At 45.7% G+C, this 12,031-nt stretch overlaps 1 protein-coding gene across 6 annotated transcripts in view; it reads left to right on the top strand.

The window, feature by feature from the left end:
• The window catches only part of Kirrel3 (kirre like nephrin family adhesion molecule 3), a 562,524-nt gene that overhangs the window by 92,156 nt on the left and 458,337 nt on the right, over window positions 1-12,031 (top strand). The window lies entirely within an intron of this gene.

The following is a 12,031-nucleotide window of genomic DNA, read 5'->3' on the forward strand; positions in this document are numbered from 1 at the left end:
CTGCCTCTCGAGTGGTCAGCAGGCAAAAAGGGAACTCATCAGAAGATCTTCAAAGGCAGTGGGGTGCATGGGGAGAAAAGGGAGCCTGTATCTAAGTAAAGGATTCAGAGAACAGCAGGCTGGAGTGCAGTCGCTGCCAAGCAATGGCAGCCCGGGGCTCTGCACACCTCCTAGCCTTGAAGTCAGCCTGGCATTTTGTTCTAGAAAGCATCTGCTTCAGAAGATAAAATGATTTTTGACCCGGAGACCGGAGCTGACAATTTGTAGACAAACCTCCCCCCGCCCCCCTCCAGCAGAACAGCCCTGCCTCTCTCCGGTCTCATCCTCTGTATGCAGACGTTTTCGGGTTGCTCTGCAACACCAGGACTTGTCATGCGGTGAATGAGGCTGAAATAACCCCTGGAGGGCTTCAGGGCCACATTCCCACTGTAGCCTTTCCTAGTATGCAGCTTATCTACTGGGAGCCCAGAATGACCAGAATCAGGTAGGACTGATGTCAGGCTGTAGGGGTTTGTGAACACCTCTGGTGTTCTGTGGCGGGTTCCTGAACAGACAGACGAAAAGATGGCTGAGACGCCTTTTAGCAAGCTCAATCCCATGCTAGCCCAGTGTTTAGAATGCGGCTCTGGATGTGCTTACAGATCACCCACAGAACAGGCCCTGAGCAATGAGCAGTGAATGTAATTAGCTCATGCATGATCTTAGAATCTTGATGAGAAGGACATTGTGAGACATCTTACGTACTGGAGGTCCCTCCTCTAGACAGATGCATTGCAGTTATATGGGATTCCTTACATCCCGGTGCTGATTTCTGGACCGGCAATAAGACGCAGGGCTTCCCTCACTGTCTCCCAGAGGCCTGTCAATCAAGAACCCTGAATTTCAAGCTGCTATAGGATCATATCTTTTGCTAAAGCACAGGAATCTCACCTCTCTGCCTGTGCACGGCAGTGGGCTGGGATCAAGACAAGCCCTGTCTTTGAGAACAGATGAAGCCAAATGGCGTCTGAGCCCCCCTCTGACGGCATAGTTATTTTCATTGTACGATGCAGACACCAAGTATAGTATTGCGTTTTGTGCCAAATAGGGGCACCTCTAGGTCTCCCCAGGTGCCTCCTCCTCCACAGCATAGTCAGACATCTAAAGAAGGACTGCTTTTGCCACCCACCGTTTCTCTGCCACCACCACCACCGTCATCTGCAATCAGTTATTTACCATCTATTTTTCTTGGGGCTGTCCTAGATACACACCTTCAAAGAGCATCTCGCAAGTCCTTCTATTCTCCGGGGTCTGTTATCTCTAAGGAATCATGCTGGTGCTTGTAGACGCAAGGAAAACGTTACAAACACTTAGTGAAACAGGCTAAAGCTAGATGAGACGAGATTAAATATGTACATTGCGCGTATCTCCTTCTTTGACCTCCTTACCCCAGGGCTGTAGCTCTGCGGAACAGATTATTTTCTTGGTGAAGTAAGAAGAGTCTTATGAAATACTATTTCTTGTCCCGCCATCAAAAACATGTATCTAAAGACACAAGATGGGAGACATCAGAAGCCGAGCTCAGAGCCTTGGCTAAGAAGTTTTAAGAAAACGCTATTAGCGATGACCTCTTATCATCGGAGATGCCGTGGCTGTAAGTCCAGCTGTGTTACTTATGCCCTGGAGGAAGCCTCCTTTAATGGAAGCCGGACCCTGACTAGTGATTAGTCGGCTTGGTGTGAGCCACAGAGTAAATATCAAGACACGATTTAACCAGCAACTGTGAGCAAATAATCACAACTTTGGGGGCTCTGGACCATAAAAATACAGACATTTACCTTGAATGTGGATTTATAGCATCAGGATTTTGTGCCAAATGAAGCTTGAAATGGATCACCTGAAGTACGGTGTCCAAGGGGCAAAAATAGTCCTAAAAACTTTCCCTTTGTGTTAACAGGAGGCTTCAAAGGAAGTGGTCCTCTTAGAACAAGGCAGTTTGCTTTGTGCCTTCCATACAAAAGCATAACATTTTCATGTTAGACAGAACCTTCGGGGTCTCCAAGTGGAGCTTCCTCGCTATGGGGAGATCCTACTTGAGAGTTAGCCCCAGGCTGACTTTGACTTGTGACTCTACTAAAGGCAGGCCTGTTCCAGAATAATCGAAGGGACCGTGTTTTTTCATGCTTGGGTCTCTGGAGCTAACGTGAGCCTACCACGCACGGTGCCCAAATGACCCACTTTTCTACCAGGGAGCAGTGGTAGAACTTTCAGTGGGTTGCATTTTCTTTGATTTAACACCATCTTCTTATTTCTCCGACCAGCAACATCCATTGTGATGTTGACCTATTAAGGTGATTACAGAAAGCGTTGGTGGCCTTAGCAGATCTCATTTTCATCATGGCTAGCCTCCTGCAGACGCAGCTTCAGAACATGTCATAAATCCAATAGACTGACCATCTCCAGGAGCCCAGCAAAGAGGCTACAGCTTTTTTTGTTTCCACTTAAAGCCGGGGTTATGGGTAGTAATAAACTCAGCAGTCAAGGCCAGAAATGTGATAATGGTGGGAAATGAGAAAAGGGAGAAGAGGAGGAAAAGCCAAGCCAGAAACATGCCCAGCTCTCCCTGCTTTGCTGAGTTTTCAAATTCATTAGCAACCTCAATTATTCAATTCCTCCATTTTAATCTCTAATTAAACATTGCCTCAGACACTGTATCTATGGAGAGTTGAACTGAAGTGGCCTCTTTTTAATAATTGTGAACCTCTGATCTCTGTATTCTTAACCCAGGGGGAGGGGCAGAAAACTTCTTTTGAAACTGGAGAGAACAAAAAGAAGGAAAGCTGTGAACCCCCAAACTTCACACGAAGAGGTGATTGCAGAAGAATGCTATTTTCCCTCCAAATCTAGCAAATTGATTCCACAGCTTCCAGCATTTTTCTATAATAATTTCTTAAATCAAAAGCATATTTGCTGACAAGACAGTGCCTTAACACAGCCATTCTTCTTGCAATAATTAGACAAGCAGAAACACAACAGGCAGGTACAATATGTTGCAAAGAAATGATACTATTTTTTTTTCTTATTTCACAAGGTCCTAAGGCCCTGAACTTCCTTTTAAAAATATATTGTTTGGATGAAGTAATGAGATAAATATAGGCAAAGACATTGGAAGACAGCATTTTGCCAATGGGATTTCTTTTTATTTAAAGAGAAGACCTTCCCAAGAGATGAGGGCACATTCTCAGAGCCTTGGAGGGGGCTATGATTAAGATACAGATAAGAAGGGAAAGTAGAATATACAATAGGTGGTATGCCTCCCATGAACATAGCCATGGACAAATGAGGTTTCTCTGGGCCTACCCACTTCCCAACATACAGCCTTGTTGTCGATGGCTCTGATGCTCATGACCACAAAAGGCTGTAGGCACAGTGGGCTGGGGAGGGGGGGCGGAATGGGGGGTGGGTAGTACACCTGCTCTCTCTGGACCCTACTCACAGAGAAAGAGCCAAACCAATGTTTGAGTGTTTGCTAGGCAGTTTCCCACACCAGGAAGGCCTACTTACGAGTGCCTTCGTTCAGTTCCATCCCCCAGTTCTTAAATGAGTTACATAAGAAGCATATGTTTTTAATTTTTGAGATTATAATGAAAGCTTTACTGCCTTTCCTTTTCTCCCTCCAAATCCTCTCATATACCCCTCCCAACTCTACTTCAACCCCATGGCCTCTTTTTTCACTAATTGTTATTGCACAGATGTGTGTGTGTGTGTGTGTGTGTGTATTCCTAAATATAATATTTTAAGCCACAAAAAATATAACCTTCATACATGCACACATATAAAGGTGTGTGCATATATGTATTTCAAATAACTAAATTAATTCAACAAAAAGAATCAGACTGCATAAAAACCAGGAGTTATAAACACCGGGAATCCCTCTACAGTAGACACAAACATGCATTCTGTCCGGCCCAGAACTAGGTCTTTTTTAATAAATTACCCAGGCTTCTTCCCTACAGTAGTTGTTTTTCTGCCAATGTGACCCCTTCAAGGGCCAGCCGATGGGCACATGAAACCAAAGCCCTTGTATGCTCCAGCTGTCTGAACTTCTAGAACAATACTCCAAGGGCCTTTCTGGCTGAAGGGTAATGTTCAGAAAACTGCAGACACGAGTTCCTTTGGCTGCTGCTGAGATATTGCAGTGTGGCTGTCTCCAAAGCCTCCTGGCCATCACTGGTACCATCTTAGTTGAATACTCTTGTATGGCATCAATTCCAGGGAAACTCATTGGTCAGGTTTTCCGTCTCTGCTCTCAGGATGGTTATAACCATATAGGGGTGATAAATTACCATTTCCCAACACAGCATTGTGTCAGCCTTACACATGGTGGCTTATACATCCAAGTCGTGACATAAATGGAAGAGTGCTGTGATTTGTATCTGATATGCTTCCCAAAAGCTGGTGTGTTGAAGGCGTGGTGTTGAGTTTGTGGTTTTAATAGGAAATGGCAGGATCTGAGGGAGGGAGTTAGGTCATTGGCCACCTACTATTCATTGGAGAGGCCTCGTCCCTTTTCTCTCTGCTCTTTTGCTTTCTGCTGCAGGTTTGAGCAGTTTTGCTTTTCTACTTGCTCCCTGCTATGGTGTGCTACCTTGCCATGAGTCCAAAGTGACAGGGCTAGGTAATTATAGCTGAAATGTCTGAGATCATGAGCCCCTGCATACCTACCCTCTTCAGGTATTTCGTTAGTGGCAGAGAGCTAACACAGAAAATGATTCAAGTCACTGATGGGGTACCAAGAGCTTCCTGTTCCTGTAATAGTTTCCCAGAAGGACCACCATCATCCCATCAGCCTTTGCCTGTGTTTTCTCCAGTCAATACCTTCCTTCCTTACTGATCGAACAGTCTCTGTGTTCCCTCCGGCCCTCTGCACTACCCTCCTGAGAGAATGGGCACAGATTGGCTGAGACTCTGCAGATCTTTTTTAGACTGCCAAGTAACTAACTGTCTCCTCTTAAAGTAGCCCCTGCTCCCCGAGGAAAAGGGCACAACTTCTTGCTTCAAGGATAAAGATGGTGCCTTTGTTACACAGAAAAAGGAAAAGAATAAGAACTGAGCTCAATGACAGTCAAAGCAGGGACATGAGACTGTCCCCGAGCCCAACATTTGGTACCATGCTCGGTCTTTACTGATGATGTGGCCTTTCCTGATGTAGTCTCTCCTAGGGTCCTATCTTCCCTCCATCTCCTACCAATGCACCCTGCTCCCCATAGCCAAACAAATCAAAAGATGGTGATTTTAACTAGCAACTGTTTTGAACATGGCTTTAAACAGGTGCAGTGTTCCCCTTCAAAAGGAATGCCCTGGAAGAGCCCCACAGCCCTGAATATATACAATCAATACCTCTCCCGAACCATTGATACCTTGCCCATCAGTTAAATATCATTACAGGAAAGATTTCAACAAGATCATGGCACATTATACTTTAAAGGTTGACTTTAAAGGATGCCTGGGCTATGCTGAAAGGCATTAGTAATGGAATTCTTTATCTCTGAGCTTAATTCGTTCTGAGGAAAATAGGGCCATTATCTTAAATCTATTTTTTTTCCGACAGAGAAAACAGACCTCAGAAGTCCAGCATTTATAAAGAAATCATTGTTTAATTACCTTTTTGTTTAACCCTTTGAGGAAGGAATAAATGGCCTTCCTATTGGGCTGTCATTAATAATGTAGCTTTCTTCTTTTCCTTTTTTCTTCTTCTTCGTGTCCTTCTTCTTCCCATACTTCTTGCTTCCCTCTCTCAAATGAAGCTGAGGAAATGTTTTAATAAGAACTCTACTGAACCAGCTTTCCTTGGTCATTGGTGATGAGTGGGTCTATGGTGGTGTGAGTCAGTCTAGGCATCTAGAATGCAAGATCCAGAACACCGGGAGACTCTTCCAGTATTCCATGGCTCGCTGTGTGTCTTCACACTCACCATGGGCTCCCTCACTCAAGGATAGGTTATCTGTATCACAAAACAGTTGACTCAAAGAGAAAAGAATGAAACACAACCAGCTACAACTTTTGCTAAACACCAGACACCAAGTAACTACTAGAACGGAGGGCTTGTTGCTGTCCTCACCAGATAACTGAAGAGTACTGCTGGCCTGGCAGGAAAGCTGAGCACCGAGTATGTCTCCAAGAAGATGCCATAGCCGCGGGATCTCCACTAGCTTGTCTAACCCCCACACTCTTGACAGCTCCTCCTTGTTCTAGTATGTAAAGCTCAACCACAAGGCATCCAAGACTTGGGGATCACTTGTAAACAAAGCAATATACTCAGTTGTTGTTAAACTTAAGGGCAGCTGCTTCCCTAGGCCTGACTCAACCTCCCTATTCATCCCTTCCTCTTGATAGTGCCTTTTACTGCAGCTGCTTCTGGATCCTGCCCTAGGATTGTCCCAGCCTGACAAGTTGAATGACTTCTAAAACCCAATCATGAATGCAGCTCTCACTGCATCTCCCGCTGCATTGCTACACACAGCTTAAGTGGAAAAGTGGGCCCTATTATAATTCCAGGAGCTGGAAGCTAATCAGAGCCCCACATCAGCCTTTCAGCTTCTTCTTGCCTCTATCAAGAAGGATAGGTGACCCTTTTTGTAAATACTGCTGTTATCAGAGATTTCATGTTTAATGGTTCCAGGGTCATATTTTACAAGTATAAATGACTTTGAGGCTTTCTGTTCACTTCTTCTAAGCAATCTCGGTGTCTGCAAGGAATGAAAGTCTATAAAGAAGCAAACTGGCTCCTGTTTTAGTCAGGTATTCCTGATATTCTTCATTACTTTCAGTCTGAAAGTCATTTGTTTCCTAAATCACACCAATGGGGATATTATTTCCATTTTGTAAGAGGGGAACACACGCTAGAACTCCTGGTTCTGTTCTCAATGGGCTTAGTTTTAAACAAGCCCCTTCATTCCAGAAGTACTTCCTTATCCACAAGTAGCTATTTATTTGCCACTGGCTAACTGGCCTTCTGCCTTCAGTTAGTCTGTGTCAGCCGCAGGCACAGGGCCCTCTGGAATGTAGAGGTCGCCCATTCTGTCTTTCCAGCTCCTCATCTTAGAGCATTCCCGCCGATCAGACAAGAGAGGTTAGAGGACATTAGAGGGGGAAAACGTTGGACCATAACCACTGAAATCACCACTTATCTTGGCATTTACTATGTGCTTTGAGTTATGTGCTATTCTTTTAAGTTGAATATAAACTAGAAAGAACCAGATTAGTCATATTTTTCATCTGATGGCCCATCATCACTTTCACATTTATAAAAAATATATGTCCTGCTTTTATCTCTGGTCCTCACTTCTTCTTCCCTTCCTTATCCACAAGTAGCTATTTAATACATTTAACATCTGCCTTTGGATATATGTGTGTGTGTATGTGAGTTACTGATATATACATATATGCAATGTATCATTAGTACATTGATGTATGATACATGATATATATGCATCATTTATGTGAAATTTTTCCAGTTTGCTCAGGTGAGGCTATGCTGCAGCTACAGCACTGATTACTCTTCCCCCCCCCCCAAGAACCCTCAAGAAGTTCTCACATTGTTAGACGATGTTTCTAATTGCTGCATTCTCGGAGTTTTATTTATCCATCCCATTTGATAGATCTCTAGGTGGCTTCAATTCTCCCCATCTCTGAGGACCTGTGTGAGAATCCTAGCACCCATCCCACCTGATAAGAGTGATTTCGGTGTCTCAGGATAGTCCCACATGCGATTCTATGAAACATTGCCAGACATACTGGAAAGTAGCTGACCGGTTTGCATTCTCAACACCGGACCACAGGATTCCAGTTTCCCCGCATGCTGGCAAGTCCTGGGTGCTTCCCACTTCCCAGTTCTCACTAACCTAATTGGCACCGAGCAGAGTGCACCGCCGTTTCTGTTCCCCACTCCCCTTGCTATTAACTTTGATTCTAACTCTTTATTCTCAGCTGTCCCTATGACAGAAAACAGTGGCTTCAGGGACTGGAATCAGGACACACACTCCCTGGGAATGCCTGGATTAAAATAGCCGCATAGGGAAGGCGGTGACCCATACTCATATGAGCTGTGGCCACACAGTGATGACAGAGAGTCTACGGGAATTCAATGGCTCAGTAGTATTGAACCCATGAAGAGAACCTGAGCACCCACTCTCAAGTCTCCCAGCAGCACAGGTGAATCTGCATATTCTTCCAGGCCCCGCTGGATTGGGAGGTGCCCTGCATCCGCAGGTCTGTGCAGACTCACTTGGCTTAACGCTTCTGACAAAGTCGCCCACAAGTGCCATCTTATCAGAGGATCAATTTTATATCAGAGGGTCATTAAATTCTTTTTCATGAGAATAAAATGGGCTTTCGCTGCTGCACGCTGTACGGCCGCTCGTCCGAAACTGAAGATGAAATCAAAGTGGAAGAGATTTAACCAAATTATCCGTCTTCGGAAAATAAGCTCGGCTGCAAATGTATTTTTGATGTGGTATTGTGCAACACAGAGAGAGGAGAAATAAAAATACTCTAATGGCCCTGCTATATACAAACAGGAGGAGGCTGTGGGTTTAACTCTCTATAGGAGCGGCTTCCTCTTGCCCATTGAAGGGAAGCAGGTTAAGGGATTTGAGAACTAAATGACCAAGGTACAAAGCTCATGATGGATCAGGCAGGAGTCCAACGGCACGGCACACCCCATTACGACTGCTATGTGTCTGTGGATGCCTGTTGTGCAGGTACATGTTCGCGTGCATGTGGATGTGTGGATGCACACCCATGTGTACACATGGGCACGGATGCTGGAGGCCAATGTGGGTTGTCCTCCTCTGACATCTTCCATATTATTTTTGAGACAGGGTCTCTAGCTGAACTTAATGATTCGGCTAAACTCGCTGGCCAGTGAGCTTTAGGGAGCCACCTGTCTTGCTCCCTTTCTGCCCCTAGATCTGGGATCATGGATATATACATTTATATAGACACATCTGTGGTTTTTCCACATGAGTGTTAGATATATATATATGAACACAGGTCCCCATGCTGTCACTTCACGTACAGAGCCATCTCTTTGACCCCAGCTTTTAATTGTCTAGGAAGGTTTGAATCCTTACCATAAAAGCCCGTGCTCAGTTGTGTCCTTTCACCTCCCAAGACTTATCTCTTCATCATGAGACATTTTTCTAAGCTGTAAAAAGGACTCAGCAGGCTCCACCCACCATGGTGGTCCTGTGCTTTGCTCAATGGGGGCAGGCGGCACGTGTGTTTACCCTATCCAACTGCCACACAGTCCTTCACAGCCCTTGTTCATGAACCCTTCCTCCCCTTATTTTGGCATGGCTGGTAGAAAGAGCATGATACAGAGGCCCAGAGAGCATGTTCAGGACTGCTTCGCTCAGCACTGTAATGGACTTGAAGAGCCTCATCCGTTCCCACCACATCTGTCCCCCGGCCTCTTAGGATCCCTTGACACTACAGAGTCTGTGAGTAACAACGACACAGAGTCAGATAGAGCGAATGAACAACAAATGGCAATGGCTATTAAAGTGCCCACCGTACGTGCAACACGGGCTTCCATGGGATGGGAGGCTGTGATGGGAAGAACAACAAAGGAGAGACTGTGTAGCCGAGGCATACGTAGATCTAGAAATGAAATCCATAGTGAGAGTGAATGCCCACATGCCAGAGACTGCCACAGAGCATGCTACAGCCTTGCTACCTCTCCTTGGAGGGCTCGGCATGGTCTGGACCTCTACAGAAGCCCCAACCAGCTTTCATAGTCTCCTGTACCCTAGAGAGGGGTCACTGAAGCCCATTAGACAGTCACCCTGTTCTCCAGAGCTTCTATGCCATCACTTCGTGCTCTAGAACATTCTTGGTTTCACTTGCTTTCAGATTTGGTTACATTTTCTATTCCCAGAAAAGATAAGAATTCTTTCTTAAACATGCTTGCCAGTGGTCTTTGTAGGACCATGAAAACTTGAGGATGCAAATCAGAGCCACAAAGCAAACCTAGGGCTGGGATAGCAGAAGCCCCCCTCACTTGTGTGGATTGGCTCAACCTGGCTGCTATTTCTTAAGTATCATTTCGTCTTCTCAGACTAGCAAAGAGGCCATTCTGCCTCAGTCTAGGGTTAGTTTCTTAGGTATGCAGCTGCCTTGCAGTGGATTAGAAGGCTCACAGGACCTTTGCGAATGCCTTGCCTCGGATGAACGGAGCCTTACCTCTCAGAGGTCCAGCTACATTTTATATTTGCCATAAGCCACACACATGCGCTCCTCGGGGAGAATGGGAATTAAAAAAAAAAAACAACCTATTTGCAAGATAAGTAAAGAGAAATGTAATCCCTGAGTGGGATGAAGGGCGCTTTGAAATGAATGGGGGATAATCCTTTTGTTGGCTACCACAAATGCACTTTATTTCTATGTCATCTGGCTGTGAGAAGGTGCCATTCGCCCCAGTGACAAAGTCACTGCAGTTTCTTCTCTTTATGTCTTCTTAAGTGTGACTGCATGTTCTGTTTATTGCCTGGGGTCTGAGGCAGCCAGCTCAATGAGGGCAGCTGGGTCATATGGTCACTGCGGCTCCTGACAGATTGCATTTTGTACCAGGCTCTGGACAGCAGTAAACAGGAGGTAAGGGAGGTGACTGGGCCACTGGTGACACCCACCAGCCCGGAGGCCGTAATCCAACCCTCTACAGACACTCTGAAAAGTCAGACTCGTAACTCTGTCCTTGAGCAGCCTGGGACCCGTGACTAATGTCTCTCTTCCATGGTTTTGTATTCAGTTCTCTTGAAGCGGGTGGTAGAACAATTCGGAGGGCTTGCCGGAGAGTATTCGTTGGAAGTTGTTTGGCTAGAGCACACAATTATGTGCCGTTCGGGGCAGGTCGGCAAATACCAAATACGAAGGCGGGAACGTGCTTGGGTAAGGGCTGTGTAGAGGATGCCAGAAAGCAAACACACAGTGGGAATGAGGATCCCTCCACTGAACTCTGATCTCGTTTTCTTCCCTTTCTTCCTCCCTTGACAAGAGGGAAGCTTCCTGTGAGAAGGCATGCCTCGTGAAAGCTAATATCAGGGACTGTCATGAGCTACAACCTTTGGGATTGGAGAGTCTCCCTTCCTAGAGGTAATCAGACTTGGGGATAGGGGTGGAGCTCAGTACATGTTCAGCATGCACCAGTCCCTGCGTTCCATGTTCCATCGTCAGCTCAGGAAGGAAAGAGGGAGGGAGAGAAGGAGGGAGGGAGAGAGTGCTCAGTCTTCTACCTAGTAGTCTGTTAGTGTCGGGGGATGGCTCTGGAGCCCCCCATACCTTATAGACTCCTGGGAAAGACTGAACATGTTCTTAATAATTTTTGATCCACCGCTTTGGGCAGCTAAGATGATGTCAAGAGTGGTACCTGGAGTTCAAGAACTCTCTCCTGACCCTGGCCAAGAAAATGTCAGTGACAGAGAAAAAGCATAAACGTTCATGTTGCTCTCCTCCTCAAGAGTTCCTAGTCACTTCCCGAGACAAAAGACACAGAGGGCGCACTAGGATGTGCACAAGAGCTCTCCATGGTCCGGCCACATCCAGCACCATCCTCTCTTATCTTTGCTATTCTTGCTTTGGGACCCTTGTACATGCTACTCTTCACCCAAAATCAGCCTTCTCTCCCCCTGGCTTTCTAGTCACTGTTACTTCCCAGAGCTCAGCTGACCTATTACTGCCTCAAGAAATCCCCTGATCCCTCTGAGTAAATAGAACAAACCAGTCACTCACGCATCCTGGATGTCTTTATTATGTATAGCAGATTTAAAAATCAAAATCAGCCAGACAGTTTTCTGCTTTCTGCAGTTTCTCTGCACTATCCTGTAAGCTCAAAGCCCTAGGATGATACCTGCCTTATTCAGCCCTGGGTTCCTCTTAGCCTTCGCTAGACCCAAAACACTGTCTACTTCATAGTTCAGTAGGAGTGGAGAGATACGGGAAATAAACGGAATGAAGACCACTTGAGTGTTTGTGTGTGTGTGTGTGTGTGTGT

Source organism: Microtus ochrogaster, chromosome 5, assembly GCF_000317375.1.
Source record: "Microtus ochrogaster isolate Prairie Vole_2 chromosome 5, MicOch1.0, whole genome shotgun sequence".
NCBI lineage: Eukaryota > Metazoa > Chordata > Mammalia > Rodentia > Cricetidae > Microtus > Microtus ochrogaster.